We start from the raw sequence: 13,203 nt of genomic DNA on the forward strand, positions 1-13,203 counted from the left end.
AAATGAAAATTGTGGAATTTAAAATCTGGAAAACTGGAATTCCGTCATGGAAAAATCTGGAATGTTTTTTGTTTTTTTTTGTGTGTGAAATTTTTACCATGCAGACGTCAATTGCTGCCGGTACGTTTTTTTGTTTCAGGAGATTCGGTTCACACCGAGCCCTCAACTTTGAACTTGGGCCGTCTCGAGGCCCCGGCGTCCGTACCGTGAGTCAGCACTTATTGCATTGCGTAGTTCTCAGGAGACTTGGCTGGAAGCGACGTTCACTCCTATCTGCATCCTGACACGCACACACACACACACACACACACACACACACACAAAAACCTCAGGCAGCAGGATTTTCACCGCCTCTATGAAGCGTTTCCCCTTGAATAGGAAACATGGAATCACACAGTTGATCCTGAATGTGTCACCGTTGGCGTGAAAGTCAGAGGAGCGGGGTGAAAGGTTACTGGGAGGGAGTCGGGGGGGGGGGGGGGTTCGTCAGAGCGGCCCAGCCCCTATCTTGACATGATCCCCCCTGGGGAAGGGTGTGTGTGTGAGTGTGTGTGTGTGTGTTTCAGTGAAATGTTGTGACAGAAACTGACTGACAAGCCCTTTTGCAGCTCAACACCAGCCACCGCAGAGAGACTAATGATGACAGCTCTCAGGCCCTACACATTGCTTTCTGTTTCTACCCCCCCCCCCCACCCTCTATCACACACGCACACACTCTGTAAAATGTCTTCCTGTCCCTCACCCTCTCTTTGTCTTGTGTCTCTCCCTCGGCTACCTCTACCACACGCCCACTAAGACAATAGCATCCTGTATATTGTCTCCGTGATGCAAAGCCACAAACACACGCATGTTAACATGAAGCCTCAGACAAACACACACATGTACTCTGCCCGGAGTCATTCAGCTCTGCATCACGCACACACACACATTTTTCTCCCCCTCTTGCGTTGTCGGCCTTTCTTTTAGACATGATTTTTTTTTTCCCCCTCTCATACACACTCACACACACACACTCACACACACACACACACACAAAACGATGCACTACTCTCTCTGTCTTGGAATTTTACATTTTGATGAAGGAGGAAGCGAAGCGTCCAATCAGAGCGGCAGGAGGAGGGAGAGACCATCCGACCGAAGACAGCGGGGTTGTTCAGGGTCCGCTCCACGGGCTGCGACAGAGCTCTCCCTGCTGCTCCCACCCCCCCGGAGTCCCCTCGGCTCGGCGGGGCCGGTGGTACGATCCGGCAGACTCCATAAGAACCCCTCCTCCCCGCCTCCCCCTCTTCTGTCAGTGCTAGGGTGTAGCTACTGATCCCATACTACGGCACAGAGAGGGAGAGCGAAAGGGAGGTGGGACATCAGGTGTCACGGCTCCACAGCCTCAGATGAGGCTGCATCACCACGACAACCAGGGGTGCCGTCAGGTGAGTCTGAGGACACGCACGCACACTCACATGCACACGGTGGAGTGCACTTCTCTGACACACATGTTCAAAGGACTGCAGCCTATTGTCACTTTTGCATCTTATGAACATTTTGCTAAAAGTGAATCTGTGCATCTTGTATGTTTCTATATATATATATATATAAATATATATATGTGTGTGTGTATGTATGTATGTATGTGTATGTTCACGGGCTTGAAGCCCTGAATGTACAGTACGTGTGCGCGTGTATGTACGCCATCACTCCCAGTTCGGCGGCGGTGGGAGACAAAGGGTCCCCTCCGTCTGGCGCCTTAGCGCCGCTCGCAACGCCGGCGTTGGGTGGAAAAGTTGTGTGTCATCGTCCACGTATGATGGAGAGGAAGAAAAAAATGAAAGAAAAAAAAAAAGTCATGAGATTGAGGATGAACCCTCCTCCACCTCGACACACGAACCCCCGCTCGCCACCAGTTCCCGTCGAACACTCCTGACTCATGATGATGAAAGAGCACGGTCACAGCAGATGATCACCCGGTCGACGGGTTGGGGTGGGGGGGTGGGTGGGGGGGGTGAGATCCGGGGACACGGCGTCTGAGGCGACGGGAGGTGATGGTCATGACACTACTGTAAACGCGCAATAGACTTGGAGGATGGTGCTGAAGCACAAGTGTCAAAGGCAGGGTCATCTGCCACGCACATGACTCTGTCTGTGTGTGTGTGTGTGTCTGTGTGTGTGTGTGTGTGTGTGTGTGTGTGTGTGTGTGTTCACCCTAAGTAAGACAACGAGAAGCTTAATGTGTCAAACTGTTGGCCATTACTGACCAATGAACCCAGACAAAGGGGTCGCTGGATCATACATGCAGTCTCGTGTCATATTCTGTGGGGGTGGGCGAGTGGGTGGTTGGATGGATGCGTGATGGGGGGGGGTGGGGTGGGGGGGGGAGTAATGGGGAGGCTTTGTATGTAGAACGGTAAAAGACATGTATGCACAGGAATCCCGATCAGCTCGTTCTTGGTCTCGCCGTCTGTCACCAGACGACGGTGTGCGCATTGCGCCGCTCCGTTCTCCGCTGACACCCTCCTCCAACCTGTCCCACTTCACAGCCGCGGTCATCTTCCCACCCCGAGCCTCCGCCGACCGCAGAGCCTCGCTCCGGCTCTGTCTCTCAGCGCCGTGGACTGGTTCGACCCCGTCCATATGACACAAAACCATCAATCCCCTCTTTGTGCTCGCCACTGTAATACTTGTGTTCTTATCCTTAGGTGGCCTTTGTTAGGAGCTGCCCATGTGATCGCAAATCTTTGTAAAAGGGCTCCAGTCTAGTATGTTAGCGATTGGTAAGTCATCTAACAAAAATAACAGAAATAACATTAAGAATGCCTAATTAAAGGAGATCTAACACTTTTCCCCCGTTTAGACAAAGTAAAGTTCTTTTTAAAATAGATCATCTTTTGCACGAAGCATTTGTTCCACTTCTTTCTCTCTCTCTCTCTCTCTTTTGGGGCGTTTACCGGCGAGCAGTGTGGTTGAGACATGGGTGGAGAGCTGAGCTCAGACTCTTGACGTACAAGCTCCCAGGTCGAACACTCAGAGAGAGACGCATCAGCACTTAATGTTCAAAATCACAATGCAGCGTTTGGACTAACAAGCCACGTATTCTCAAGCAGATATATCAGGACGTGGCTATACACAGATGATGCCGTGATTTACCTTCCTTTGAAGGCTCCATGATGAGATTGATCCGCCTTTTAAAGGAGCGCCAATCGATGGACCAGAGATCGGAATGGTCGCATTTCTCTGTGATCAGCTCTTTTGACCCTAATCTTTAAAATGCGTTAAAACTAAAAACTCCCTTTGTTTTAGTTTAGAAATGCATCAATCGCTAGCATGCACTTTGCACCTTTTTTTTTTTAATTTGGATCAAATCATGTATGCTTTAATAATAAAAAAATGGGGATAGTTTTGTAATTTTCACATTGGTGCTGGATTGGAGCCACTCATTTTCTCAAAAATCTACCGCTCATTCATTTCTCTTGTGCACGGTATACAGCTTGGAGAGAAAATGGTGACAGAATCCGCAGGTCAGACTTAGGAGAAAAAAAAAAAAAAGGGGAAAAAAAGGAAATTGGCAGCAGGCAGGAAGAGCCGGATCAGTACAGTCTCTGATCCATATCATTATTTGCAAACAGTATTGAGTGAGTCATGAGCAAAGATCAAGAACAAGCTGCACATTTTCATTCATTATCCTTTATTCTTCTTTCCCTTCCTATATTTACAATGATTCAATTTCTCCCCCATCATATAAAGCCCCCCCCCCCCCCCCCCCCCATCTAGTGTGCACACCATCGTCCCCTCCTCCATATGTGAGCGCAGACCTACAGTGAGCCATGCCCACCGTCACGGCCGCATACATTCATCCGCACATACGTGTGGAGTCCGCACACCGCTGCACAGTGACTTGCCATCATGCATGTCCTGGTTTCCACCGCGGGGGGCCTCGGCGAAAAAGAACAACCAAGACATATTGTAGGACCGTTTTTTTTTTTTTTTTTTTTTTTTTGAAGAAAAAAACCCCCAAAACGTCTTTAACCACATCGACGCGAGCGCCACCGTCCGTGAAGTGGCACTTTTGGGCAAATCTTGAACGTAATTATAGGAAATGAATGTGTAGCGAAACAATTATCCTAATTGAGCATTCCACAGCAGCCTTGCAAAATGGCTGCCGAGCTGGCACGGCTGTGTGTGTGATGGCCGACGAGGAGTGTGTAGGTCTGGAAGCGTGTGCCTGTATGGCTGCGTATGTCTGTGTACGTCATCCGCCTGTTTGTGTACCGCCGTGCGTGTGTCGCTCCGTGCGCTTTTTTTTTTTATTAAATCTGATTGTAACTGTGCATTTGCTTTTTCAGTGACTGCTTTGTGTCACGGGAACCTCTGCCGCCGGAGATCTCCAATAATCCTTACTGTAATTACCCTCCTCGGTATACCTAGACTGTAGGAGGTATTATGTCAAACCGCCTTACTGTAACAGTTGGCTAGAGTTAGGGATTACGCTTATTTTACGTTTTCAAACACAGCTCTGATCCAGGTGGCGGGGGAACCTTTCAGTTTCCCATCTTTAGAAAGCCAGCATCCCCCCCCCAGCATTGACGTGCTGAATGCATTCTGCCAAACGGCTGACCTTGTCGTTTCCTTACAGCTCTCTGTGCCTCACCAGCCAAGCCTCCAACCAACCGCCCAGCCAGCTATCCTGCAGTCTACCAATCCATCCGTCCGTCCGTCCGTCCGTCCATCCATCTCTCCATCCGTCCACCCAAAGCGAGGCGAGGCGAGGCCAGCAGCGGCCTGAAGTGGCAAACCCGCAGGAGTCATCAGGGTTAGTGCTCCTTTGGCACGCCTCGGTGCCAGAACCGTCTGCAGGCATCTGGCTGCAACTTGTAAATTTATCGGCCTGCGTTTAAACTTAAAAGCCTGTCAATGAAAAACGTTACGACAACGGCAAAAAAAAAAAAAAAATGAAGCCTTGTCTTTTATTCAACTGTGATAATCTGCTGTTTTCTGATTATTTCTCTAAAATCTTACAGGACACCATGTCTTAAAGCGTTTTTTTTTTAAATCTCACCATGATTGTACACTAGATAAGATTCCTCACTGTATGAGAACCTTGAGTAAAAATAGCAGATTTACTGTTTTTATACACACTCGAAGCAAAAACGTCTAACTGGGTTGAATTGACGTAAGCAGGAAAACAACAACGATTCCTGCTGCTGTCAGTTATACAACGTATCGATTACTGCTGGTATAATGATGATATTGATATTGATACCATTTATTGCTGGTTTTTTTTTTAAACAGAGAATACACCCACCCACCCCAAGCGAAGTGGTTTTCAAGTGCAGAACATTCCACCTCTTTGCAAAGCTGCGATTTCTAGAGAAGCACAAAGATGCCAAACCCAGATTAACGTATCTTCTCCTCGGCTTTGCCTTTATTGTAAGCAAGAGGAGGGGGTAGTTAAGTTTTTAAAGCAGCTGACTGGCAGTGTGCAGCAACACATCAGGAATGGGCAGCCCCCTTTTACACTGCAAAAAGGGAACTAAAAGTAAGTCAAATTTACTTGAAATGAATGTATTTTTCCTTGATTTAAGCAGGTAAATAAGACTATTTGCCAATGGAATAAGATTTCTGCACCTAAAATAGGAAAAATTCATCTCTATCATCTAAATTCAAGAGCAGGATATCTACTTGTCTTATTTTAGGGGTAACAAATACTAACTCCATTGGCAAATAGTCTCATTTACCTGCTTAAATCAAGGAAACATACATTAATTTCAAGAAAATTTGACTAATTTTAGTTCCCTTTTTGCAGTGTATTCCCTGGCATCCCATTAACAGCACTATAAACCACAGGCGTGGTATAATAGGACATTTTCCGTGGTACTGCTAACCAGCCCATGCCTTTCTTTTTTTTTTTTTCAAACCAGATTCAAAGTAAATTATTCAACATCTGTTTCTTCCTTGTGTCAGTAGTTTAGTGTGATTCATTTAAAGGTGGTTATCTTCTTAAATGTACAGTCCCAGTTTCCCCCAACACGACGGGAGGCCTCCTTTCATTTGCATACGTTCTCCTCCGCGCCTTTTTTAGCCTCCGCACACGTCCACCCGACGCAGATTATGAAGCATCACGGGATTAAGTTAAAGCCGTGCCGCTCTGCTAATAACTCAAGCACCGCGAGCGCTTCCCTTTTCCCGCAGTTCAGCTGGGACGCACTGTAAAAAAAAAAAAAAAAAAAAAAAAGACAAAGCTGAACTAAATGGCTACCAGCGCCGGGGCCTTTATCGCGTCTGAGTGGGCGTGGGGCCCGTTTTGTCGGTATGTAATGGAGACGATACGCGATTGTGTGCACACACAATAAATGTGTACGTTCTACACATGAAAAAGAAAAAAAAAACACATCTCCTCCTCTATTCCTGATGTATTTCTAAAGCAGTGGTGCGGTCACACCACCATCGTGCTGCGCGGTCACAGGCGGCAGGGCGTGCCCGTGGATGTGCGCATCAACGTGTGGCTTACGGCTGTGAGATACCTCTGCTTTTTACAGCGCGTGGATAATTGTCTCTAATGGCAAAACCGCTCCGGTATAATGGCGTCGTTAACGTGCTGCCTACGAATACAGTGGTCCAGGGCAGCCCAGTGCAGTTCTTTTCCTTCTTCTCTTTGTTAATTTGACTTTAACTCAGAAACAGCCGGCACATTCTTTAAAGCCAGTTTAAAAACAGACCGACCTGTATGTTTTTCTTAAGTTTCGCTGTCAGATTACAACCATCAGAAAGTGATTAAATTTGTGCAACCAGGGGGTTTTATTCAAACAAACTCCCGGTATTTAGTGTCATACAAACAACTGTTTAAGGAATAAAAAAATAAATTAAAAAAAGACTTTAAAATACAGTCAGAAATGTCAGGGTAAAGGACTAATCCGGTTTTCCTCGCCAATTAAATTGGAAACAAATGGATGTGCACTCCAGAGTAAAAAGGAAACATGAGACCATCGCTCCTCGTGTGTGTCTGTGTGTGATTGGGGGAAAAAAAAAAAAAAAAAAAAAAAAAAAAGGCCTTTCAGAGCAGTGTAAAAAGGAAATGGATGCTTGGCAAATGCTCAGCCAGCATCTTTATCGCTGCTGCTCTCAGACCTGACCGCAGCATCTCCTTAATAATGGACACAGTCACTTCTATTTATGCACTCAGTAGCGCCTCGCAACCCTTCAGTATGTTCCCACAGATAATATTTAAGCCTAAAATAAAGCACGGGGGTTCAGAAGGCAGGTTATTTGCATAAACACAATAAGTTATCTGATTTATACGCAGACCTGGAATTAGCGGCTGCGGTTCTCATTTAAAAGGCAAAAAGTCTGTTGAAAACGAAGGCAATTGCAATGAAGTTTTGATTTTTGTGGCGTTCTGCAAAGATTTGACCCAAGCGGATGTTTTTTTAATGTCGACAGGGCAGTATGTTCGCCGCGGCACAGCCTTTCTGCCTCCCTGGCTCTCATCCCGAAGCACAGACAACAGACGTCGTCGTTTTCCAACTCAATTTACAGACGCATTAGGAGACGCCGAGGCGCGCCCATCTCGCTCAAACGCAATCAGCATGCCTCTGTGTTTTAAGAGGAGATCGAGGGTGCCATTTTCATCGACTTCCTTTTTTCCCCCTTCTCCTCTTCAGTAGCCCCGTTCGCTACTGAAAAAAAAAAAAAAAAAACGCCCCGACAGAGGCAGCTGCGTGCGGTTTGGAAGTTTGACGAAACGTCAGGAATCTGTTTTGTGAAAGGCAATGACGTAAATGTTCCACGATGATTTGTTGTCGTGAATCTGCCCTCAATTGATTGAAAGTTGCCTTTCGTGAAGGTTTTCTATTTCAACCAAATACAATGAAATACATTTCTATGCAGTTTTAGTCTAATATACACACTTCTGCATACATTTAAGTAAATTATTTCAATTAAACATGGATTTCATTGATAAAAAATGTATTTATCCAAACTGCTAGTCCGTCTGATGAATAATCTCGTTGACACAGATTGATTTTCAACAAATCTTGGCAGTTTCCTTTTCTGTGTTTTAAGCTGTTTTACTTCTGGGTCAACTCAACCCAGCACACGTTACAGCGTAAAGAACCTGTAGAACAGTGTCCAGCTTGGCCTCTGCATCCTGCGTTGCTCCTGTGTCGTAACGTTATGCGGTGAAGATTAAACGTCCCCTCCAAAGGAGAATTTCGGGAACATTCTTTTGCAAAATTTGATTACAACAAAACAGACCCGGTTGCTTTTTCATCATAGCGTTTACTGGCATCACCTGATTAGCTTTATTCTGGTGCCTCTTGTCAGGTCATCAGCCCAAATTAAACAAAATGGCAAAAATAAGCAGTTTTCTTCCTTAGCATGTCTCTTATCAGGGAAAGCTAGCAGTGGAAATCCATATTGTATTACCAAGCAGTGTTTTATATCGCCAATGAACGATTGTTGGCGGCAGGAAATTCACCACAGAAGGCCGTCTTTAAATTCATAAAAATATTTAAAGGCTCTTTACATGCGGCTTTTCGAGGCAGTCTTGCACAATGAAAACAGGCTTCCGTCCTGCCACTTTCTAGCTTAAGCATCTCTGAGCTTCACAGAAGTCACCTGAACTGCACTTCAGAGGGTAATTCAGGCGAAGTCCGCTGGAGACTCTTAGCATCCTGCAGTGGTTACGTCCTGTTTGACCCTCAGCTAAACTTATGACTAATTGAGAGGTTGGATAAAACTGAGGAGAGAAGCTGGGAAGCCAGACAAAGGGTGGGGGTTGGGAATGAACGGGTGAAAAGGGATGGAGGTTGTTTAAAGAGCGGGAGCAATTATGTAAAGAAAAAAAAAAGGGGTATCGTTGAAAAGATGGCACCTACTTTACCGCTCTTATCTGAAGTTATTTATTCGTTGATTTTCTGGGAAAAAAAAAAAAAAAAAGAGAGGGGAAAAAGCCCAGCATCACTCGTCCTCTTTTACACTCTTCATTTCTCCCACTATCACCCCGATTCTTGTACCAGCTGTTCAGTCATCTGCTTCACTTTTGATCTACGACTTTTCATTCTTTTTTTTTTTTTTCAGTCATTCCCGTTTTACCTTCTTGTCATTTTTCCCATTCCCCTATCTGTACACCGCATAGAGACTTTTTATTTAAATCCCAGCACTTTTTTTTTTTTTTTTTTTTTGGATCACTGAGAGAAAAAGAGATTGATCACACATCGTTCCAATATTGATTTTCCTCACACAGTATATGCAGACGCTCATGCGCTGAATTCATATGTGCCGTTTAGGCGGCTGCATCTCTTCACAAAACCTTTCTCTCTCTTTTTTCCCTTTTTTTTTTTTTTCTTTTTCCTCCCAGCAGCGGCGTAGATCTATAGCTTTCAGGTGGAGGGGGTCTCTCTCTCGCTCTCTCTCTCTCTCTCGGAGCATGTGGACTTTATCTTGAAATAAGGGGCTGGCTGCCATAGCAACCATATGATGAGGCAGGCGAGGCTATTTAAAGGAATTCAGCTGCTGCTCCCGTTCCCCGTCAGCTTCACACCAGTCCAGCACGAGACAAAGGAACACATGTGAAGACGAATTTAGACGCTTATCTTTTCATGCATTGTTTGCCGTTGACGCTCTGTCACTGTTTCATAAAAATATCTATATATTTGTTGTACTTTAACTGGAATCCTCCCCGCTTTAAAATTGCAGTAGTTTATGTCAAACACACACACACGCACACGTCTCTCTTCCCTTATTGCCAATCACAAATATCAAATAAAAAAATGAGACATTTTTAATTACTATAGATGAAGATGAACACCAACGCAGTGTCTTGCTGCATCCGTTGGGGCACGCTGCACACATTTTAAAATCAATTTGCATAAAATTATCAGCCCCTCGCACGCACGCACACACACACACACACACACACACACACACACACACACACACACACACACACACACATGAGCAACATGTCTAAGGCTAAAGCTGGCTGGTCAGGGGAGGCATTTTTAAGTTCAATTTTTAAACTAGCTACAAAAAGGGGATGGCAGTGCGAGGGCTAAAGTCATTTCTGTCTGTAAAACAAGTAACATTTCTCCAAAGAGGTATTTGTCAGTGGACGGCCACGCGTGAAGAAATGAGCGTGAGATGCCCTGTACGTCCAGACGCTTATAGAGGAAGGCATCCATGCTCTCAAACCCACATTTTACACACCTTCCTTCCTTTCATATGTGTATTCTCTGTCTCATCATTTATTGCTCATGGAAACATTCAAAAGAGATAGTACGGTTCTGGTAAAAGGTTTAATTAATAGGTCATCTGTTACATGCAGAAGAAAATGCTCTCGCCGCATTGAGATGGTATAAACCAAACGAACAACGTCATGGTGCTTTATGCCAATGCTATTTTATATACCTTTTAAAGGCATTAGACGTACTGAAGTGAGTCTCTCTGAAGTTATTCTTGGTAATAGTTCACTCACCCGCTGTCGACAGATGGAGTGATTGTGGGGAAAAGTGAAGAAATCCTTGTGGCGGGGAAAAGCTAACGGCTGTTGAGGAAGCCTCCCTGTTTTAGCTCACTGTAGAAATCTAAAACTCAAACTGAGATGCAAAGCCATAGCGGCGGATGTTAAATGCCCGGACCTTCACAAGTTACCGTTGTTTGTCGCCGTTTTTCTCAGCTAAACGACTTCGGTGTTTTCCTCTCTGCGGTGGTTCTGGTTCTGGCTCGGTGGGAACGTCGGGCCGCCTGAATCCTATCCTAACAAAGACACGGGACCTGGGAAAGCCTAGAACTGTACCGTCTGTAAAGTTGCATAAATCACAGCTAGTTGTAAAATCCTAAAGTCTGCTCCCCTTGGTAGAGTTGAGGGAACAGACGACTTGCAGCTTTCCACTGCAGCCAACGCCATCAACCTGTCGTGGTTTTGGCCTGTAGCATACATGTTGTACGGAGACGAATGACTGTCTCTTACAAGAACGTAGACTGTGAAAATCCACAAATGTATCCTTGGATCTGACAATATCAACACGTTTTCAGTGTAAGGGGTTTGAAATAGCTAAGCTGGTTGACTACAGAGCAATACTGAAACCATTCCTAACAGACTAGGGAGTTATTACTACTAATAACCTTCCAGAGCAACACTATCCCTTTAAATCGTCTTCATGTTTGCATGTGGTGATGATTTACCCATTAGGCGATAAGAAATAGGAAATGGAGGTTGGAGGCAGTGCACCACCAATGACCTTCCCGTGTGAAACGCACACTGGGAGCGGAAAATGTCCCGCTCTGTTCAGAGTCGCTGTGGGACGGGAAAGTAAAAATAATATAACAAACCCAATAGTCAACACCCTTTTATAGAGGGTTCCTTTTGTACTAAATAGTTGCCCTAAAGGGAAATAATGTTCCGTTTGACACAGGAAGATTATTCATGACCTCCATTTCCCATGCAAGTAATCACAGGCGTCTTTGTAAATAACCAGGCAATGCAAACGAGACAACCGTTTTGACTCGTTTCACAGCATAATCTGCTACGATGTTGTTCAGGCTGAAGTTAAAACAGTATAAATCCGCTTTGGTCTTGGTCCCTTCTGGGCTGGTGGCTAGCTTCAAGGGCCAGGACCAGCTGATCTGGTTTCATACTAAACAAACACACCCAGGTAGTTGCCTACAGTTGGTGAGATAATGACCTCACGTCAAAAAATAAAAAAAACTGTCTCGTTAATTGGGTTCTTTTAATTGTCCTACTCTCCCAAACGTTGCCGCCTGTTCCTTTTGTCTTCAGTCTTTTTTTTTTCTTTTCTCGTCACCATGCTTAAAACGGAAAACAAGCAGCGTAAGCACACTGTTCAGGGTGTGAAGGTCAGCAGAGCTCAGAACCGGCGGTCTCTGTTCATATCGACATCTGCCTGTTGGCCTGCCCCAGAACAAGAAGCAACGCCTGCCTTTTTCGTAAATTAGGCCCAGTTAACCACCTAATATGAGAACATTTAATGATTTCTGAGACTGGTTCACCACATTTATAGTTTTTTTCCCCCACCCCTCACTGGCCCATAAATCCCTTTTTTTTTTCTCTCTCTCTCATGCCAATAGTCTACATTTCAATCTGAAGTGCAGAATAATTGGTGAATCTGCTGCCGTTCTTTTATCGCTCGGTTGAGCCCCGTGTGCAGCTCTGAGAGAGCAGTCAGGAAGATTTAAAGAGCTTCACAGAAGCAAAATTATGAGTGACCGCTCCCCTCTCGCAGCGCTCCCTCTGCTCTTCACTGCGCTCTTTATCTCATTCTAATCCCAACTCATTTCATATGCTAAGTAAAAGCTTATATCCCTCTTCACTGTACGTACGCACACATTCCTCATTGCCCTGGTGTGATTATGAAATTTACATACAGGCTTTTTTTTTTCCAGAGCTGTGGAGAGCTGGGGTTGGTGATGTGGGGGGGGGTTCTGTGGGTGGTCTAATGCCTGGCAGGTGTAGAGGGGTAGGGCATGAACTCCCAGAGTCTCTCATGTCTGGATTGTTGATGTGAGCAACACAGGAGGAAGCAGAAGGAAAAGTTCCTTCATGTCTGCGTGTTTCTCTGCTCACCTTGAACGGTTTCCTCGGATTCTCATTTGCATCTTCTTCTCTTTTTTTTTCTTTTTTTTTCTCCTTCTCTTCCTTTTTCTTTTTCACAGCTGCCACAGATGAAGCGAAGATAGCAGCGAGATGAAGAGGCAGAGCTGACTCTCTACCCCCGGGGAGGATGCAGCGAGGTGGAACCACTTGCCTGCCTCCCAGTGGAGAAAGACTTGCACCATCAGAGCGCCATCTGCAGACTCGGTGGGGTGGGACAGCTGGTGTTGTGAATCAGGCCGCCGTAGTCCAGGGACCGGCTACTTCCCAACACCAGGGTCTCACCCTCACTCCTCACGTCCCCATAATCTCTCACCTTCTCCCTCGCATCTTATCCCAAGTCACTGCTACAATTTTTCTTATAGTTTTCAATAAACTGGTTTTGTTCAGTTGTTTTTTTTTTCCCCACTTTTATTTGTTCCGAACATGTTCCTACTCGTGTTAATACGAATTCTTTACAGCAGGACAGGTAATAATGGAGAGCAAATGTTTCCGAAGTAAAGGGAATAAATATTTATTCAAACACCTGTGAGTGTGTCTTAATACATGAACTGTAAAGAATTGTAACAGATCACGGCTAAATTAAATCAATGCCACTCCTTCAA

The 13,203-nt window shown here is 45.3% G+C and overlaps 1 long non-coding RNA gene across 1 annotated transcript; it reads left to right on the forward strand.

The window, feature by feature from the left end:
* Window positions 1-1,234: 1,234 nt before the first annotated feature.
* LOC118565176 lies at window positions 1,235-13,203 on the forward strand. The gene is made up of 3 exons (XR_004932234.1): window positions 1,235-1,427; window positions 4,625-4,801; window positions 12,661-13,203. It is a non-coding gene; the product is annotated as an uncharacterized LOC118565176 (long non-coding RNA).

Source organism: Fundulus heteroclitus, chromosome 13 (assembly GCF_011125445.2).
Source record: "Fundulus heteroclitus isolate FHET01 chromosome 13, MU-UCD_Fhet_4.1, whole genome shotgun sequence".
NCBI classification, from domain to species: Eukaryota; Metazoa; Chordata; class Actinopteri; order Cyprinodontiformes; family Fundulidae; genus Fundulus; species Fundulus heteroclitus.